Source organism: Hyla sarda, chromosome 6 (genome assembly GCF_029499605.1).
Source record: "Hyla sarda isolate aHylSar1 chromosome 6, aHylSar1.hap1, whole genome shotgun sequence".
Lineage (NCBI taxonomy): Eukaryota > Metazoa > Chordata > Amphibia > Anura > Hylidae > Hyla > Hyla sarda.
In genome coordinates, this window is record NC_079194.1 from 89,598,834 (window position 1) to 89,619,010 (window position 20,177).

At 47.8% G+C, this 20,177-nt stretch overlaps 1 protein-coding gene across 1 annotated transcript in view; it reads right to left on the reverse strand.

Moving 5' to 3' along the window:
* The window catches only part of ERC2 (ELKS/RAB6-interacting/CAST family member 2), a 950,023-nt gene that overhangs the window by 905,900 nt on the left and 23,946 nt on the right, over positions 1-20,177 (reverse strand). The gene's annotated exons all lie outside the window — the stretch shown is intronic.

The following is a 20,177-nucleotide window of genomic DNA, read 5'->3' on the forward strand; positions in this document are numbered from 1 at the left end:
TACATGACAGATTTTTGCGCCAGTCCACAGCAAAAGATCAAAGGCATATCCTCACTTATGCAGAGTATTTTTCTGTGGATTAGTCAAAAGGTTTTGGACTTGGCATTGGCCCATCCAACGGGCTAACCCAAGTCCAGACTCCCCGTTGCGGAATCCACATTTTTTTTTTTAACATTGCAGATTTCAAATTTGTGTACGAAAAATCTAATGGTTATTTTTTTAAGCATGCATGGAATAGGCATAAGGCTATCCTTTATATAAATTAGGGAAAAGGAGTATTAATAGTATTCAGAATATTAGGCAGACTAGATGGGTGAAATGGTTCTTTTCTGACAACACGTTCTATGTTTCTATTTTGTGTGTGTGTGTGTGGGGGGGGGGTCCGTGTCACTTGTCCGTGGTACCACCACCCAATGCTCACTGACTTCTGACTGACCTCTTAAAAACAGGCAGCACAGGCTATGGTCCCCTTAAGAATAGTGACCAGTGGCTGCTGCAGGCAATATGGGACAAAGTCATTGTAAGACGAGACAATGTCAAAATAATTTTAAAACACCTTTTCAATGCACTGTTTTGATACATAAATGAAAATCATAATGCAGTTGTAAACAAAGCGTGGATCTTTGACAGAAGAGACAAAAACAAAATAGCCTGGAATCCCCTGTGCTGTATCTTTTAAAAGTACATTACCCCTTTAAGTTATTTTCCATATTACTGATGAAAGTATTAATTGTAACTGGAGTTGTGCTTCCATGCTGGGTAGAAAAGTTATTCGGCTTGCAAATGTCATGCTTTTCCATACAAATCAAGGAACATTAGTGGTAGATTTTGCTAGGTTAAGTGGTTATTTTGCAGAATGACATGGAAATGTCCCTTCCATCAGTCACCAATCTACAGTCCCCTACTGAATAGCCTGATTCAGAAGCGCGGAGAGCTGTGAAATAAAACATTTTCTGCCAAGGCAAATAAAAAGTAACTAGTCAGAAGCAGATTTCTAAGGCATTGTTCACATCACACTAGAACCTTATTCACATGACTGATGCCAACCCGCTGTCCTTTCGGCATTTGTCGGACTGGAATATGTCAGTATACCTTTTTTGCTGTACAGTATAGACTACTAGACCATATACTTCTATGCAGAGGTATCCAGTGAAAAATGTTTACTACAAATCATACTTTTTTTTTTATATATGGGAGCCTGTGTGTGACATAAGCTACTGTATATATACAGTAGTTAAATTGTTTTGCCTGTGTGCCTCTGTGCAGAGACAAAATACAGGAAGTGTGGGTGGGCAAGCAAGGCTCTGTGCAATGAGGACAAGCAGGGCTCTGTGCACTGAGGGCAAGCAGGGATCTGTACTCTGAGGACAAGCAGGGCTCTGTACACTGAGGACAAGCAGGGCTCTGTACACTGAGGACAAGCAGGGCTCTGTGCAATGAGGACAAGCAGGGCTCTGTGCACTGAGGACAAGCAGGGATCTGTACACTGAGGACAAGCAGGGCTCTGTACACTGAGGACAAGCAGGGCTCTGTACACTGAGGACAGGCATGGCTCTGTGCACTGAGGACAAGCAGGGCTCTGTGCACTGAGGACAAGCAGGGCTCTGTACACTGAGGACAATCTGGGCTCTGTACACTGAGGACAAGCAGGGCTCTGTACACTGAGGACAAGCAGGGCTCTGTACACTGAGGACAAGCAGGGCTCTGTGCAGTGAGGACAAGCAGGGCTCTGCACACTAAGCACAAGCAGGGCTCTGCACTAAGGACAAGCAGGGCTCTGTACACTGAAGACAAGCAGGACTCTGTACACTGAGGACAAGCAGGGCTCTGTACACTGAGGACAAGCAGGGTTCTGTGCAGTGAGGAAAAGCAGGGCTCTGTACACTGAGGACAAGCAGGGCTCTGCACACTGAGGACAAGCAGGGCTTTGTGCACTGAGGCTTTGTGACATGCCCCCTGCTCACACAGCAGGCTGATTCACAAGCCAGGAGCCTGCCCAGAGGTACACTTTAACTCTTCCATTGAAGATATATACCAGAAAATTCTTCAAATAAATATCATCAACGGAAGACTCAAACATGATGTGACAGCCTAAGCACATCCTGCTATTGCTATTTCTCCAGCCCCAGTACTAGAGACAATATTATAAAAAAAAAAAAAATTACTGCAAATATTGTTGTAATATGATAACTAGAAGCTTTGTAAATGTAACAGACTAAGATAAAACAAACACGTTAGTTTTAAAGTTCTCTTCATTTATGATCAACCAGAACAACAGTACAAGAAAAAATAGTATCAATTTTCTGCATTGCTAGTTTCTAATCAAAAACCGACAATCCTTTTTCAAAAGAAGCCTTATTTACCTATAAATTACCGCCTTGTTTAATCTTGTAATAATTAGGGGCCGTGGCCTGGATGCCGGCGTGAGCAGACGTGTGTGGTGAGAACTCCCGCTGACCCCGCTATTGCACCCTAATTATACCTACCCTGATCGGCCGGTCTTCTCCCTGCTGGTCCCTCCTGTTCTGCGGATCCTCTGGTATTGTCCTTGGTCCGGTCCCGGCGGCTGTCGGTGGTGCAGGCGGCTTTCTTCTCCTGTAGCCTCTGGCTCCAGTCGGCTTGGTGCTGAGGAGCTCTGGTGAAGAGGCTGCTCAGGTGAAGAGGCTGCTCCCCCCTGGTCCTGGACGGTCTGAGTGTGTGGACGGTCTGAGTGTTCGGGCTGTGCAGTCTCCGCTGGCTCTCCCAGGACTGCCTGCTGAGTCTCCCTCCCTGCCTCTGAGTACCCTGTGGGAAACATTTGTGCATGCTAGGACTTGTGGTGCATTGCCAGTTCATTAGTCCTATCCTCTCTGCTGTGGTGCCCTGCACTCACTGGACTGTGTGGCTAGTGACTTTCTACCTACTCTCCGTGTGGCCCTATCAGGCATGGGTGCCCCCCCGTGGTAGTAATAGGAATAAGAAATCCAAACTGAATTCTGAAGCCTCCCGGCCGACCTGTGATGAGGATGCCTCCTCTGATGAGGGGTCCCCCCGTTCCTGTGGCCCTTCCCAACGGGACCCTGGTGCTCAGACCCCGCTTGCTACTAGAGTCTCTGTGCAGGAGGTAAAAAAAAGCGCTGAGCCAGTTTTCCAGGGCTCCGGAACGTCCTAGGAATGATTCTCCTGATCCTCTGCTGTTCTTGTTTGAGGGATCTCCGACTCTGCCGCAGCAACAGTCCCCTACAAGGCCTGTCTATGATGCTGCTACTATGGACCAGCGGTTCACTGAACTTTTGGCTGCCTTCACCTCCTGCCAATCCCTTATGGTTTCCAAAGTGGACGAACTGCGGCAAGAATTTGTTATCCTATGACATGAGGCCCAAAAGATCCGTGAGCACACTGAAGAAGTGGAGCACAGGGTCTCTACAGTGGAAGATACACCCGTTGCCAGAGCAGGTTGACTCACTGCAGTGTCAGGTTACGGAGGTGCTGAGACGCTTGAATGATATGAAGAACCGCCTGAGGCAAAATAATATCCGTCTTGTAGGCCTCCCTGAGAAGGTGGAAGGGAATGATCCTGTTCTGTTCCTGGAAACGTGGCTGAAGGAGATTCTTCCAGCGGACACATTCTCTCCTTATTTCTCCGTTGAGCGGGCTCACTGAGTCCCGACTTGGCCTCCTCCTCCCTGGGGGTTCTCCACGTCCCTTCCTGGTCAAACTTCTACACTTTAAGGACAGAGATGCTGTTCTCCGTGCAGTGCTGATCAAGGGCGAGGTCATTTACGATGGAAGCAGAGTGTCCTATCCGGATTTTTCTGCGGAGCTACGGAAGCAGCGTGTGCAGTTCACAGAGTTCCGGGTGAAGCTGTGTGCCCAGGGCTACCGTTACTCGATGCTATATCCTGTTAGCCTGAGAGTGGTGGATGGGGCCTCTACTAAGTTCTTTACTTCTCTGAATGACGCTCTTCAATGGGTGGAGCCCTCTTGTAAGACCTCCAGATTGACATGCCCGGGACTACCCTGCTTAAGACTGCTCTCCAAAACGGTCATTAGATAGTGGTTAGGGAGCTAGTTTTTCACTTAGGGTCTCCATGGGTTCCAGTCTCCCTAAGGTCTCTTTGGGTAGTTTCTTTAGTTGCCGGCCATTTTAGTTTATGATGGGGTGGCGGGAGGGTTTTGGTATAAGTAGTTTTTAGATTCACTTGGCGTTATTTTGACGCCCCATAGTAGTTGTATTTAGGGTCCAGGTCTGCACTGTGTTAGGATATAGATGTTTACTATGTCCCGCTTAGTGTTAGACAGGGTTTTCTTGGGAATGTTTTGGTTATGCCTTATTGCCTTTGTCTAAGTTTTGTGCTTGTGCCTTTTTTGTCTCTTTGTAGGCTGTGTGTGGTTCCTTGTCCTGACCAACCTTTGGTCTTTCCTGTTCTGATATATTGTTATTTTTTGTGATGGGGACCCTGAAGGTGGTTAGTTGAAATGTTCAGGGTCTTAACTCTAAGTTTAAAAGGGCCTTATGTCTAGACTTTGTGAAACGCCAGTCTCCTCACATTATTTGTCTACAGGAGACTCATATTATGGGTCAGAAGGTTCCTGCCCTGAAAAGGGCTTGGATAACGCGGGACTATCATGCCTCCTATTCTAACTACGCTAGGGGTGTCTCTGTGTTAATTGCCAAGTTCCTGGCGTTAGCGGTTTCTCAGACAGCCTGTGGCCACTTTGAGATATTACATTGTTCTCTGGGTTCTTGTCTCTGTTTATGTGCCCCCTCCTTTTCAGGTCTCTGTGCTGGAGCTAATTACTAAAAACTGTTGTCTTTCCCCTCTGATCCTGTCCTTTTCATAGGTGATGTCAATGTGGCTCCTGATCCTATGCTCAACCGCACCACCACTGCGGACCCTGGCTCCTCATTTAATACCTGGCACTTGGCATTGGGTCTGACCGACCTCTGGAGGTGGAAGTATCCGACTGCATCTTCCTTTTACTCTGCGGCCCATAGGTCATTGTCTCGAATTGATCTTGCTCTGGCGTCTGAGGAACTCCTTCAGGCAGTAAGAGATGTTTCCTACACCACTAGGGGGATCTCAGACCACACTGCTGTACTGGTAGTTCTCCACCTAGGTCCTAGCCCCCCTTCCCGTATCTGGCGCATGCACCCTGGCCGGCTACAGGCCGAAGCAGTTGTGGAGGCTCTGGGTAGTGCTGGGCGGTATGGCCTAAAATGAATATCACGGTATCTTTTTTTATTATCGCGGTATCACGGTATTACCGCCTGTCCCCCCCCCACCCCGCTAGCGGGGTCCCTGTGCCCACTAGCGGTGTCAAATGTGCCTCCCACGAGCGCGAGCGCTACCATCACCGCTAGCGGGGTCCCTGTGCCCACTAGCAGTGTCACAAGTATGCCGAGCGCGGCTCTGTTCCCCGTCCCTTTCAGCTCTCAGGGCACGGGAACATATTTAAAAGCCTCGCGCGCAGCTAACGTAGTACTGTGCATGCATTACTACATTAGCCGCGCACAAGGCTTTTAAATCTGTTCCAGTACCCTGAGAGCTGACAGGGACGGGGAACAGTGCCACGCTCGGCATTCTTGTGACATCGCTAGTGGGCACAGGGACCCCGCTAGCGGTGATGGTAGTGATCGCGCACGCAGGAGGCATTCTTGTGACACCGCTAGTGGGCACATGGATCCCGCTAGCAGTAAGGATTGATCGTGCTCGCGGGGACACTGGCTGACGGGCGCAGCGGGGGGGACACAGTAAATGGATTAGCTTCTGTGGCCCGATTCCGGACTCTCGGAATCGGGCCAGAGAAGCACACCGGGACAAGTGAGGGCGCCGCGCTGGGCTCTACAATTCATCCGGAGGGTGGGGGAGGGGCCCGACCGGTATAGCGGTATGGGCAAAAATCCATGCCGTGGGAGAAAAAAAAACGGTATCCGGTTCATACCGGTATACCGCCCAGCACTAGCTCTGGGGGTTGCCCATGCTGAGTATTGGGAGAATAATGCTTCTTATCCTGACCCCTTAATTCAATGAGATACATGCAAAGCCACGGTTAGGGGTGTTTTCGTAGTGGGTGTTGCAGGTCAAAGAAAACTTAGGTCGGCTATGGAGGGCAGGCTTCTGCAGGAAGTGAGTGCCTTGGAGGCAGCGTATGTTAGAGATCCATCTCCTGATAACAAGAGGGCGTGGGCCAAGGTTCAGCGGTCTCTTTTGGTTGTTCAGAAGGATAGAGTCCAGTTGCGGTTGGCGGATAGGGAAGCTGCCCTATTTGAGTTTGGGGATAAGAATGGGAAACTGTTGGCGTATTTAGCGAGGGCTAGTCGTCCTGCTGCCTCTATCCCTTCTATTAGGGGTGGGGACGGTTCTCTGGAGGCTGACCCTCAGTTGATTAACTCTGTCTTCAGGGACTTTTACTTCTCTTTGTATGCCGCTCCTTCTAGGCCCTGTCAAGGGGAAATTCTGTTTTTCTTACGTGACCTATCCCTTCCCATGCTTAGTCGCGCTCAGCCTGAGGAGTTATGTGTTAGAGGTGGAACAGGCTATTAGTGATATTCCTCATGGGAAGACCCTGGGTTTAGATTTGATGATAGGTGATTGGTATAGAATGAATGAGGATCGACTGGCCCCTATACTCCTTAAACTGTTTCACTCAATAGCTATTGCAGATTCTTTTCCAGACTCTATGAGGCGTTGATTGTGGTGCTCCCTAAGCCTGGAAAGGACCCGTTGCTGCCTGATTCTTATAGAACTATTTCCCTATTGAATGTTGATGTTAAGATCTTGGCTAGAGTGCTGGCTACTCGCTTATATGGAGTCATTAAAGCTATCATTCATCCTGACCAAACTGGGTTTACACCTACTGGTGTGGTCGTTAGTCTGGATATTTATAAGTCCAGAAAAATGAAGATGCACTCACAACATCTTATTGCAGGTAACTTCAGTTTATTGCAGTGTAGTTTCCAGAAAGGGAGTAGGTGCAGGAAGCTGTAAAACATCTGAGATGTTTTGCAGCATCCTGCACCTACTCCGTACACTGTCTGCAAGGGTCTTGCTGGAAACTACACTGCAATAAACCGAAGTTACCTGCAATAAGACGTGGTGAGTGCATCTTGATTCTTTCCGGATGTATTCACATTGCGCTGTGTGCATTATAGATAGCACCACCCGTATGCCAGCATTTACCGGGGTTGAGGTCTGAATGAAGCACGGCGTTAACGGGTACCTGCTGCTGGCAGTGCTTGGCATTGCTATATCTGCCCTGGATATTTATAAGGCCTTTGACTCGGTGCTGTGGCCCTATCTGTGGGAGGTACTGGGTGTGTTTGGGTTTGGTCCCCAATTCTGTGGTTGGGTTTGCTTGTTATATGATAATCCTAGGGCTGTATTAGCACTACCTTGGATGTTTCTGCCCCCTTTCTCCTGGGACGAGGCAGGGATGCTCGCTATCTCCCCTCCTTTTTGCGCTGGCAGCTGAGCCTTTGGCAGCAGCCATCCGTAAATACCCTACTATCTGCGGCTTTCCCAGGGTGTCTATTGTAGAGGTTTCCCTTTATACAGATGACACACTGGTGTACTTGGCGGATGCAGGGGGTTCTCTCTTATCTCTTATTTATCTCCTTGACCTGTTTAGTTCTATTTCAGGCTTGCGGGTCAACTGGGCTAAGTCCTCCCCAATGGTGCTATCGCCAGGTGTCCCCCTCCCCTCCTCTCTTCCGGCAGATGTGCAGGTGGTCCCCAGTTTTAGATACCTAGGGGTGAGGTTACTGCATCCCTAATGGACTATCTGTCCCTGAACTTGGAGCCACTCTTGTGCTCCACCTCTTTCCCTAGATGGAAGGATCAATATATTTAAAATTATTTACCTTCCTAAATCCCTTTACCTTTTTCGTTTAGCTCCCCTTATCCCCCCCTAGGAAATATTTGAATACACTGTGTGGTGCTCTGGGATCCTTCTACTGACAGGGAAAACCTCCCAGGCTTGGTCCGGCTCTTCTCCAGGCTCCTAAACGGCATGGCGGCCTAGCTGTCCCTGATGTATATAACTATTTTCTTGTCTCCCAACTGGTCTATGCAGCGTGGTGGATCGATCTGGATCTGTCGATCTCTGCAACAGCCTTGGCTGAAGTAATTATGGGTTCCTATGAAGCTCTCAATAACTCATTCTGCAGGTATCAATCTCACTCCTCCTTTCCTATTCCCCTTCAAACAATAGCTAAAGTGTGGTCCGTGGTTCCGAATAAATTTCAAAAGCCTCTGGTATCTCCTAGGGCACCCTTGTGGGGAAATGTACATTTACCTCACCTGCATGGGTTACAGGAGGCCAGTTTTGGGGCGTTGTCATGAGTCAAATTTGTGATCCACTTGTTTGAGGAGGATCAGGTTTTCTTATGCTTTTCAGACATGAAGGAATGTTATGGCATCCCTGGAAATGCCTTTTATAGGTATCTTCAGCTTAGGCATGCAGTTTGGCTCCCTGACGTTCACTCCTGTGTTTTCTGATGTAGAGCTTCTTCTGGGCACCATGGATCTTTCTAAACCTCTTACTCAGTCTTATGCTCTCCTCCAGTCACTGGGGCCTAGCCTTTTTCACAAGCCTTTCATAAATGGGTGGCTAATATCCAGGATTTGTCTGAATGCCAGTGGAAGGAGGTAGAGGGCTCTTATTATTTCACAGTAGTTAGTAGTAGAGATATGCTGATCCAATCAAAATATGTTTTGAAGTTGTATTATACCCCTGCTAAGCTGAAGCGTATAGGTGTTTTCCCATCTGATCTGTGTTTTCGTTGTTCTCCGGAAGTCGGTACTTTTCTGCATGCTGTGTGGGAGTATCCAGTCATTGCCCCCTTCTGGAGGGAGGTGATGGGGTCTCTGGCAAATAATCTAGACTTCCCTTTCTTACTTACCCCCTTGGTATGCCGGCTGGGAGTTGTTAATGAGGTGGTCTCTAGTTGGAATAGATGCTTACTGATACGCTTCCAGTTATTCTGTGCCTGTAAAGTGGTAGTAATGACCTGGAAGGATACCTCCCCTCCCCCTCTGTCTCATTGGCTAAATATGGTTAACAAATATGTCCTTTTGTACCAGGCATTGTATGTGAGTTGTAAGTGTCCTAAGAAATTTGGTATGGACCCCTGGCTTTTACATGCTGTGACGGCTGACCCCCTGGCTAGACTGTCCCAGTAAATTTTCTATAGCCTACTGCTGTTTTTTTGCAGGAGGAGGCTGGGTTGGGGGGGGGATTCCTGGGTTGAGTGGTTGTGTGAGTGTGTGTGGTCTGTCTGTGTTGGTCTTTCTCCGGTTGGGTCCCAGATGCACCCTTCTTTCCTACTGGTGAATATTTTTGCATACTTTGAACCCCTGTCACTGTACTGGAGGTGGTCTCTGGGACTTACAGAAGCAGTTGTTTATGTTTCACTATGTTGGTGATGTTTGTTAATTAAAATGCAAAAATAAATACATACTTTTAACTAAAAGATTCTTGTAATATTTAAACATAGGAATTAAAAAGTTGCAAATGATGCTCAAGACAGTTTTTGGTGACAATAGGGTTTACATAAACCCACAGAGCGTCAGTAGCGGTAAACTCACGGATTAGGAGCAGAACACGTAATATGAGAACGTGCAGTACTTTTAAACCTTTAGGCAAGCGGTGTTTCGTATCACAATGATACCAACCTGGTTATTTGTGATAAGGAGCCCAGCAAGAGGAAATGGAAAACGCATGTCTGCCAAGCAGATACGAAATTCTCTCATTTAGAGTTTGATGTTGAATAAAGTCAAATCCCTCTCAATACCGCCATGCAATGATCTTAATCATCCGTCCATAGTACAAATAGACCTGTCACAGAGGCGGGTATGGCCTAACAGACAGCAAATCCTGTTCTTCTCTGTACATCTTGTCAGATGTAATGCTCAGAGCGTTGCCTCATTCACACACCTCTTTCTTTACAGTCTGCCTCCGTCTGAGGTACGGAAATAAAAAAGAAGCTGGATATTCAGGGTTGGTCTTGTCTATTGATAGTCTATTTATAGGGTGGATGTGCTGCTGTGTTTAGAGAAGTAGATATAGTGCATTGCTTATTAGAAGAGAGGAATGTACATCACTTCAGGTTCATTATACTTAGAGAAATATAGGTTTGTGGCTCAGCTATACAATAAGTAGGCTACGGAGAAAATAGAACTGTAAGAATGGTAGAACAAAGGGCACGTAAAAGTGGTAATAAGATAAAGTGGACACATCAGACAAAAGTCAGCAATATTTTATATTAAACAGGATTTGACACTTGGGACTGACTTAATTCTGCACATGGCCAATTTATGTATCCGTTTGGTATAGATCCAAAACACAGTGCCCTCAGTCTGCCATATTTCGGAGGTATACAGAGATATATGGTACTTCAACGAGGCAGTACATGGCTTGTGCTGCCGTACACATGGGCCTCTCCTGACCTGCCTGTTTTAGTGAATAGTTATATTCCCCATAGTTTACTAATTCTGGAGCATCTGTTCCTATATATTTACATTGTCCCACTCCTCTGTTGTTCCTCCTATGTATTAATCAATTAACAACTGTGTGTCACCTGTAAGAGGTTTGTCCCTGCAGAGACTGATATTGTCCAATCAATGCTCACAGATTCAGATTGTGTAGGGACATGCCCCTTTTACAAGACTGAGTGGCAACACACAGTTGTCAATGTATTTACTTACTTATTTTTAGTAAGAATTACAGGAGGAACAGTGCATTTCCAAGAAAAGATAGTCCTCTCCAGCTTGCATCAATTGTCTCTCTGAGAAGCGGTACATGATAGGCGACAATATGCGCATCCAAAGCCAACTGCAGGTACATGTAAAATTTTACTGAGTAACAAAAATAAATGTAAACTATCAAAAGCTAACAAAATAATTAAAGGGGTGTTACGCCGAGCGCTCCGGGTCCCCGTTCCTCCCCGGAGCGCTCGCCTCATCCTCATTGCTGCAGCGCCCCGGTCAGATCCACTGACCGGGTGCGCTGCGGTCCCGCCTCCAGCCGGGATGCGATTCGCGATGCGGGTGGCGCCCGCTCGCGATGCGCACCCCGGTCCCCGTACCTGACTCGCTCTCCGTCGGTCCTGTCCCGGCGCGCGCGGCCCCGCTCCCTAGGGCGCGCGCGCGCCGGGTCTCTGCAATTTAAAGGGCCAGTGCACCAATGTTGGTGCCTGGCCCAATCTTCCCAATTACCAATTAGTGTGATCACCTGTGTACTTCCCTATATTACCTCACTTCCCCTGCACTCCCTTGCCGGATCTTGTTGCCTTAGTGCCTAGTGAAAGCGTTCCCTTGTCTGTTCCTAGCCCGTGTTCCTGACCTCCTGCCGTTGCCCCTGACTACGATCCTTGCTGCCTGCCTCGACCTTCTGCTACGTCCGACCTTGCTTCTGCCTACTCCCTTGTACCTCGCCTATCTTCAGCATCTTCAGCAGTCAGAGAGGTGAGCCGTTGCTAGTGGATACGACCTGGTCACTACCGCCGCAGCAAGACCATCCCGCTTTGCGGCGGGCTCTGGTGAAAACCTGTAGTGGCTTAGAACCGGTCCACTAGCGCGGTCCTCGCCAATCCCTCTCTGGCACAGAGGATCCACCTCCTGCCAGCCGGCATCGTGACAGTAGATCCGGCCATGGATCCCGCTGAAGATCCTACACTGGTCGCCCAGCTAGCCCTAAAGATCGCCCAACGAGATCAACAGCTGGCATACTTGACCTCCGAGGCACTGCGTATTCAGTCACAGATACAGCAGCTGCAGATACAGCAACAGCTACAGCTGCAACTACCATCTCCTCCGCCGGCTCCTGCAACTCCTCCGCAGCAACCGGCCGTTCCTAACCCCTGCTTGTCCCTGCCGGACAAATTTGGCGTAAAGATCGCCCAACGAGATCAACAGCTGGCATACTTGATCTCCGAGACACAGCGTCTTCAGTCACAGTTACAGCAGCTGCTGCCGCAGATACAGCAACTTCAGTCACAGCAGCTGCTGCCGCAGATACAGCAACTTCAGTCACAGCTACAGCTGCAACAACCATCTCCTCCGCCGGCTCCTGCAACTCCTCCGCAGCAACCGGCCGTTCTTAACCCCTGCTTGTCCCTGCCGGACAAGTTTGATGGGGACCGCAATGATTCTGCCACAGCCACAGTCCAGTCCTTCTTCGCTGAGGTCCGTGGTGTCTTCGAGGAGCCTGCCCGAGCTTCTTCTGCCGAGATTGCCCTGCTGAACCTGGAACAGGGTGTTTCTTCCATTGGCGAGTACGCCATTCAGTTCCGTGCTCTTGCTTACGAGTTGTCCTGGAATAGTGAGGTTCTCTGCGCGACCTTTAAAAAAGGCCTATCCAGCAACATTAAAGATGTTCTGGCCGCACGAGAGACTCCTGCTGACCTACATGAACTCATTCATCTTGCCACTCGCATTGACATGCGTTCTTCCGGATGGCGTCTGGAGCTCCGCCTGGATATGGACTTTGTTCGCACGAAGCGTTTTTTCTCCCCGGCTCCTCTCTCCTCTGGTCCTCTGCAATCCGTTCCTGTGCTTCCCGCCACGGAGGCTATGCAAGTTGACCGGTCTCGCTTGACACCTCAAGAGAGGACACGACGCCGCATGGAGAATCTTTGTCTGTACTATGCCGGTACCGAACACTTCCTGAAGGATTGTCCTATCCGTCCTCCCCGCCTGGAAAGACGCACGCTGACTCCGCACAAAGGTGACACAGTTCTTGATGTCAACTCTGCTTCTCCACGCCTTACTGTGCCTGTGCGGATATCTGCCTCTACCTTCTCCTTCTCTACTATGGTCTTCTTGGATTCCGGATCTGCAGGAAAAATTTTTTTGGCCTCTCTCATCAACAGGTTCTACGTCCCCGTGACCAGTCTCGCCAGACCCCTCTACATCTATTGTATTAACAATGAAAGATTGGACTGTCTCATGCGTTTCCGCACAGAACCCCTCCTAATGTGCATCGGACCTCATCACGGAAAAATTGACTTTTTTTTCCTCAGGTTCTTTGGCCCCAAGAAGAGGGGGAGACCCAAGGGGGGGGTACTGTTACGCCGAGCGCTCCGGGTCCCCGTTCCTCCCCGGAGCGCTCGCCTCATCCTCATTGCTGCAGCGCCCCGGTCAGATCCACTGACCGGGTGCGCTGCGGTCCCGCCTCCAGCCGGGATGCGATTCGCGATGCGCACCCCGGTCCCCGTACCTGACTCGCTCTCCGTCGGTCCTGTCCCGGCGCGCGCGGCCCCGCTCCCTAGGGCGCGCGCGCGCCGGGTCTCTGCAATTTAAAGGGCCAGTGCACCAATGTTGGTGCCTGGCCCAATCTTCCCAATTACCAATTAGTGTGATCACCTGTGTACTTCCCTATATTACCTCACTTCCCCTGCACTCCCTTGCCGGATCTTGTTGCCTTAGTGCCTAGTGAAAGCGTTCCCTTGTCTGTTCCTAGCCCGTGTTCCTGACCTCCTGCCGTTGCCCCTGACTACGATCCTTGCTGCCTGCCTCGACCTTCTGCTACGTCCGACCTTGCTTCTGCCTACTCCCTTGTACCTCGCCTATCTTCAGCATCTTCAGCAGTCAGAGAGGTGAGCCGTTGCTAGTGGATACGACCTGGTCACTACCGCCGCAGCAAGACCATCCCGCTTTGCGGCGGGCTCTGGTGAAAACCTGTAGTGGCTTAGAACCGGTCCACTAGCGCGGTCCTCGCCAATCCCTCTCTGGCACAGAGGATCCACCTCCTGCCAGCCGGCATCGTGACAAGGGGTACTCCACTGGGAAACATTTTTTTTTTTTTAATCAACTGGTGCCAGAAAGTTAAACAGATTTGTAAATTACCTTTATTAAAAAAAATCTTAATCGTTCCAGTATTTATCAGCTGCTGTATGATCCACAGGAAGTTCTTTTCTTTTTGAATTTCCTTTCTGTCTGACCACAGTGCTCTCTGCTGACACCTCTGTCCATTTTAGGGACTGTCCATAGTAGGAGGAAATCCCCATAGAAAACCTATCCTGCTCTGGACAGTTCCTGACATGGACAGCGGTGTCAGCAGAGAGCACAGTGGTCAGGCAGAAAGGAAATTCAAAAAGGAAAGAACTTCCTGTGGGCATTTACAAATCATTTAACTTCCTGGCACCAGTTGATTAAAAAAATTGTTTTTCAGTGGAGTAACCCTTTAAGTAAAATAGAAATAAAGGGAAAAAAGGAACCGCATGGTACATGTGACTATATCAGAGTAGTAATTTCCCCAGCGACACATGTAATTCTGCATTACTATATCGTGAGATATATTGAAAGTCTCTTATGGCACTAGTAATTTATGCACTGTTTCTATAAAAGCCTACCACTTGTTAAAGGGGTTATCCACCAAAAGGTGATTTTAGTACGTACCTGGCAGACAGTAATGGACATGCTTAGGAAGGATCTGCACTTATCTTGGGACTAAATAGTTATGTTGTGAGATTACCATAATACTGTGGTTAGCTTTTTGTGAACTGGCATTTCCTGTTTGACTTTTCGTTTTTTTTTTACTACAAATCCCACAATTCAATTATCCTCCCTCCCACACATCAGCCACCCCACTCATTGAAACATAAATGAGCTGCATCCATTCAAAAGACCTGTGGTTTTCAATCAGGGTGCCTACAGCTGTTACATTAGTTGCAGATTGATCTCTCTCCCACCAAGCGATCGCTCCACCCATTGAAGCAGACAGGCTCCCTGTCATCAACTGACTAGTGAGTCAGGTCTCGGCCGCATTGCAACCTGGGAAAAATTTGAGACAACACTCATTTTTGTATGCTGATAAAAATAAATATTGGAGAGAAAATCACAGAAGAATTGTGAGAAAACCGTCACACACAGGTACAGGCACTATATTATGAACTACACTAACTTTACAACCCCTGTAGCATAGTTAAATTAAAAAAAAATCCTGGAATACCCCTTTAAAGAATCTGCACCCTTGTTAGAAACCAGCAGGTCTCAGAAAATAAGCTGTTTTAAAGTGTCAAGAACTTTAGGCAGCATTGGAGCAGACGCCTGTAGCCACTGTCACAAAATGCATTTGTCAGGATCCGGGCTGGCGGATGGTGAGGACACTGGAGGTGGATCCTCTGTGCCAGAGAGGTGATGGCGTGGGCCGTACCAGGGGAACGGAGTCTAAGGGGTTACTGGTATTCACCAGAGCCCGCCGCAAAGCGGGATGAACTTGCTGTGGTGGTAACCCCCAGGTCGTTCCACCCGGTAGCGACTCAACCCCTCTGGCAGCTGAGATGGCGTGGTATAAAAGGACAAGGCAAGGTCAGACGTAGCAGAAGGTCAGGGCAGGCGGCAAGATTCGTAGTCAGGGGCAACAGCAAAGGTTCTGGGAACAAAGGCAATGGACGCTTTCTCTAGGCACTAGGCAACAAGATCCGGCAAGGACAGGAAGGGGAAGTGGTGTTTTATAAGTTTTACAGTGATTGGGCCAGGCACCAATTAATGGTGCACTGGCCCTTTAACCCCTTAACGACACAGGACATATATTTACGTCCTGCGCCGGGTCCCGCGATATGAAGCGGGATCGCGCCGCGATCCCGCATCATATCGCTTCAGTCCCGGCGCTAATCAATGGCCGGGACCCGCGGCTAATACCACACATCGCCGATCGCGGCGATGTGCGGTATTAACCCTTTAGAAGCGGCGGTCAAAGCTGACCGCCGCTTCTAAAGTGAAACTGAAAGTGACCCGGCTGCTCAGTCGGGCTGTTCGGGACCGCAGCGGTGAAATTGCGGCGTCCCGAACAGCTGACCGGACTCCGGGAGGGCCCTTACCTGCCTCCCCGGTGTCCGATCGGCGAATGACTGCTCGGTGCCTGAGATCCAGGCAGGAGCAGTCAAGCGCCGATAACACTGATCACAGGCGTGTTAATACACGCCTGTGATCTGTGTAAGAGATCAGTGTGTGCAGTGTTATAGGTCCCTATGGGACCTATAACACTGCAAATTTTTTTTTTTTAAAGTGTTAATAAAGGTCATTTAACCCCTTCCCTAATAAAAGTTTGAATCACCCCCCTTTTCCCATAAAAAAAATAAAAGTGTAAAAAAAATAAAAAATAAACATATGTGGTATCGCCGCGTGCGTAAATGTCCGAACTATAAAAATATATCATTAATTAAGCCGTACGGTCAATGGCGTACGCGCAAAAAAATTCCAAAGTCCAAAAAAGCGTATTTTGGTCACTTTTTATACCATTAAAAAATGAATAAAAAGTGATCAAAAAGTCTGATCAAAACAAAAATCATACCGATAAAAACTTCAGATCACGGCGCAAAAAATGAGCCCTCATACCGCCCCGTACGTGGAAAAATAAAAAAGTTATAGGGGTCAGAAGATGACATTTTTAAACGTATAAATTTTCCTGCATGTAGTTATGATTTTTTCCAGAAGTGCGACAAAATCAAACCTATAAAAGTAGGGTATCATTTTAACCGTATGGACCTACAGTATAATGATAAGGTGTAATTTTTACCAAAATATGTACTGCGTAGAAACGGAAGCCCCCAAAAGTTACAAAATGGTGTTTTTTTTTTCAATTTTGTCGCACAATGATTTTTTTTCCGTTTCGCCGTGCATTTTTGGGTAAAATGACTGATGTCACTGCAAAGTAGAATTGGTGACGCAAAAAATAAGCCATAATATGGATTTTTAGGTGGAAAATTGAAAGGGTTATGATTTTTAAAAGGTAAGGAGGAAAAAACGAAAGTGCAAAAATGGAAAAAAACCTGAGTCCTTAAAGGGTTAAATTTAAGAGAGCCGGTGCGCGCGCCCTAGAGAACGGGGCCACGCGCGCCGTGAGGACACAGCAGGCAGGCAGAGGTAAGTGGAACGGGATGCGACCCGCGGGCGGACTTGTGCCGCCATGCAGATCGCATCCCCGCCGGCAGCACTGAAGCAGCGCTCCTGGTCAGAGGGACAGACCGGGGTGCTGCAGGGAGGCACATGCCGTGAGTGCTCCGGGATGGATGCGGGACCGGAGCGCTCAGCGTTACAGCATTTGACTGTGGGTAGGAAATACACATGAACCCCCTTGGTCACAAAACAGTCCACACGAGGAGTCCTGCTGGAGAACAGTAGAGGAAAAGCATACTCAGTGGAATTAATGTGAGCTCTCTGTGCCACGTCCTCAATATAAAGGACTTCATTTCCAAACATAGGTTATGAACTGTCGGACATTCCCACAAAGCAAGATATAAGGTTGCTTTTCCCAGATCACATTTTGGAAATCCGTAACACAATTTTTATTTTATGGGTAATACAACTATTTACCAAAATAGACATGTTAGAAGTGGTAACGGATGCTCTTTAACCCCTTAACGACCACAGACGTAAATGTACGTCCTGGTTTGGCGGTACTTCGCGCACCAGGACGTACCTTTATGTCCTGTGTATGACCGCAGGCATTGGAGCAGTGTTCGCGTCATATAAGGCAGGTTCCGGCTGCTATCAACAGCCGGGGACCCGCCGGTAATGGCTGACATCCGTGGTCATGCGGATGTCCACCATTAACCTCTCAGATGCCGGGATCTGTACAAATCACGGCATAAAAATAAAAAGTAAAAAAAAGTAAAAATCCCCTCCCCCAATGAAAATGAAAATTGTCAGTTTTTCCCATTTTACCCCAAAAAGCGTAAAAAAAAGTTTTATAAACATATTTGGTATCGCCGCATGTGTAAATGTCCGAACTATCAAAATATAATGTTAATGATCCCGTTAATGATATAAAAGTTTTATATATGCAAATGTAGTGTCGATAAAAAGTACAGATGACGGCGCAAAAAATGAGCCCTCATACTGCCCTATATGCGGAAATATGAAAAGTTATAGGTGATCAAAATAGGGCAATTTAGATTACTGATTGTGTACAAAAAGTTTTAGATTTTTTTAAAGCGGTACGAAAATATAAAAGTATCTAGCCACGGGTATCATTTTAATTATATTGACCCACAGAATAAAGAACACATGTAATGTTTACAGTAAATTGTACAATGTGAAAACGAAACCCTCCAAAATGTGCAAAATTGTGGTTTTCATTAAAATTTCCTCCCTAAAAATTTTTTTTTTTGGGTTCGCCGTACATTTTATGGTAAAATTGGAGAGTTTTCATTACAAAGTACAATTGGTCACACAAAAAACAAGCCCTTATATGGGTCTGTATATGGAAATATAAAAGAGTTATGGATTTTAGAAGGTGAGAAGGAAAAAACGAAAATGCTAAAATAAAATTGGCCTGGTCCTTAAGGTGAAAATGGGCTTGGTCCTTAAGGGGTTAAAGCATATCTGTCATATCACAGAAAAAAATAAATCTTCTATATGTTACTAACTAGGTTGTGCTGATGCTTTCCATGTCTTCTTATGTGTCAAGCTTCTCACAAATCCCTCTGATCTGCTGCTCACTCATTATGATATCCACTGCTCAGAAAGGAGCGTGTCTGAAGCAAGCACTGAGCCCGCTCCTCACTCACTGCATTTACTTCCTCCCTGAGTCTGCTGTGCTGGGTCTCTTCATCCAATCACTGCAGGCTGCTCTTCAACCCCTTCCCGACCTATGACATACCTGTACGTCATGGGTGGCAAGGTGTTCCCGACCCATGACATACAGGTACGTCATGAACATTACTGCCGCTACTCACGGCATCCCGCAGCGCCCGGAAAGATGGTGGCTATCACTGATAGCCAGCCATCTTACCATGCGACCATGGGGGGTTTCATCCCCCACCTCACCCCCCAGCGATCGCTGCTATCAGCTGGTCAAACCTGACTAGCTGATAGCAGCGTTTCGCTATGAAAATACTTAGCAGCGCGGTGTGCGAGTCCCGATCACAGGGATCGGGACACACACCGCTCTGCTAAGTGTCCCTGACCCGTCCCCCGGCGTCACTTACCCGTCCGAGCGGTGTCCCGAGCGGTCTCGGCGGTCCCGGCGTCCTCCATGCGGTCCCGGCTGCGCTGCGTCCCGGAGGTGAGTTTGCAGCAGCAGGGCGGCATCTTCATTGGCAGCAGTGAGATCGCCGTAAAGCGATCTCACTGCTGCCTCTGAGAGTTTCAAAACTGCAACTCCCAGTGTGCCCAGACAGCCTTTGGCTTTCTGGGCATGCTGGGAGTTGTAGTTTTGCAACATCTGGAGGCCCACAGTTTGGAGACCACTGTATAATGGTCTCCAATCTGTGCTCTTCCAGATGTTGAAAAACTACAAATCTCAGCATGCTCAGTCTGTCCAGGCATGCTGGGAGTTGTAGTTCTCTAACATCTGGAAGAGCACAGATTGGAGACCATTATACAGTGGTCTCCAAACTCCCAAATTTTTTACACTGACATGCTGGTGTTGCCCTATACTTTTCATTTTCACAAGAGGTAAAAGGGAAAAAAGACCCTCTAAATTTGTAATGCAATTTCTCCCGAGTACGGAGATACCCCATATGTGGGCGCAAAGTGCTCTGGGGGCGCACAACAAGGCTCAGAAGGGAGAGTGCACCATGTACATTTGAGGCGATTTGCACAGGGGTGGCTGATTGTTACAGCAGTTCTGATAAACGCAAAACAATAAATATCCATATGTGACCCCATTTTGGAAACTACACTCCTCACGGAATGTAATAAGGGGTGCAGTGAGCATTTACACCCCACTGGTGTATGACAGATTTTTCGAACAGTGGTCTGTGAAAATGAAAAATAAAATTTTTGATTTGCACAGTCCACTGTTTCAAATATCTGTCAAACGCCAGTGGGGTGTAAATGCTCACTGCACCCCTTATTAAATTCCATGAGGGGTATAGTTTCCAAAATGGGGTCACATGTGGGGGGGGGTCCACTGTTCTGGCACCATAGGGGCTTCCTAAATGGGACATGCCCCCCAAAAACCCTTTCAGAAAAACTCACTCTCCAAAATCTCATTGTCGCTCCTTCCCTTCTGAGCCCTCTACTGCGCCCGCCAAACACTTTACATACGCATATGAGGTATTTCCTTACTCGAGAGAAATTGGGTTACAAATTTTAGGGTGATTTCTCTCCTTTTACACCTTGTAAAAATTCAAAAATTGGGTCTACAAGAAAATGCGAGTGTAAAAAATGAAGATTTAGAATTTTCTCCTTCATTTTGCTGCTATTCCTGTGAAACACCTAAAGGGTTAAAACACTTACTGAATG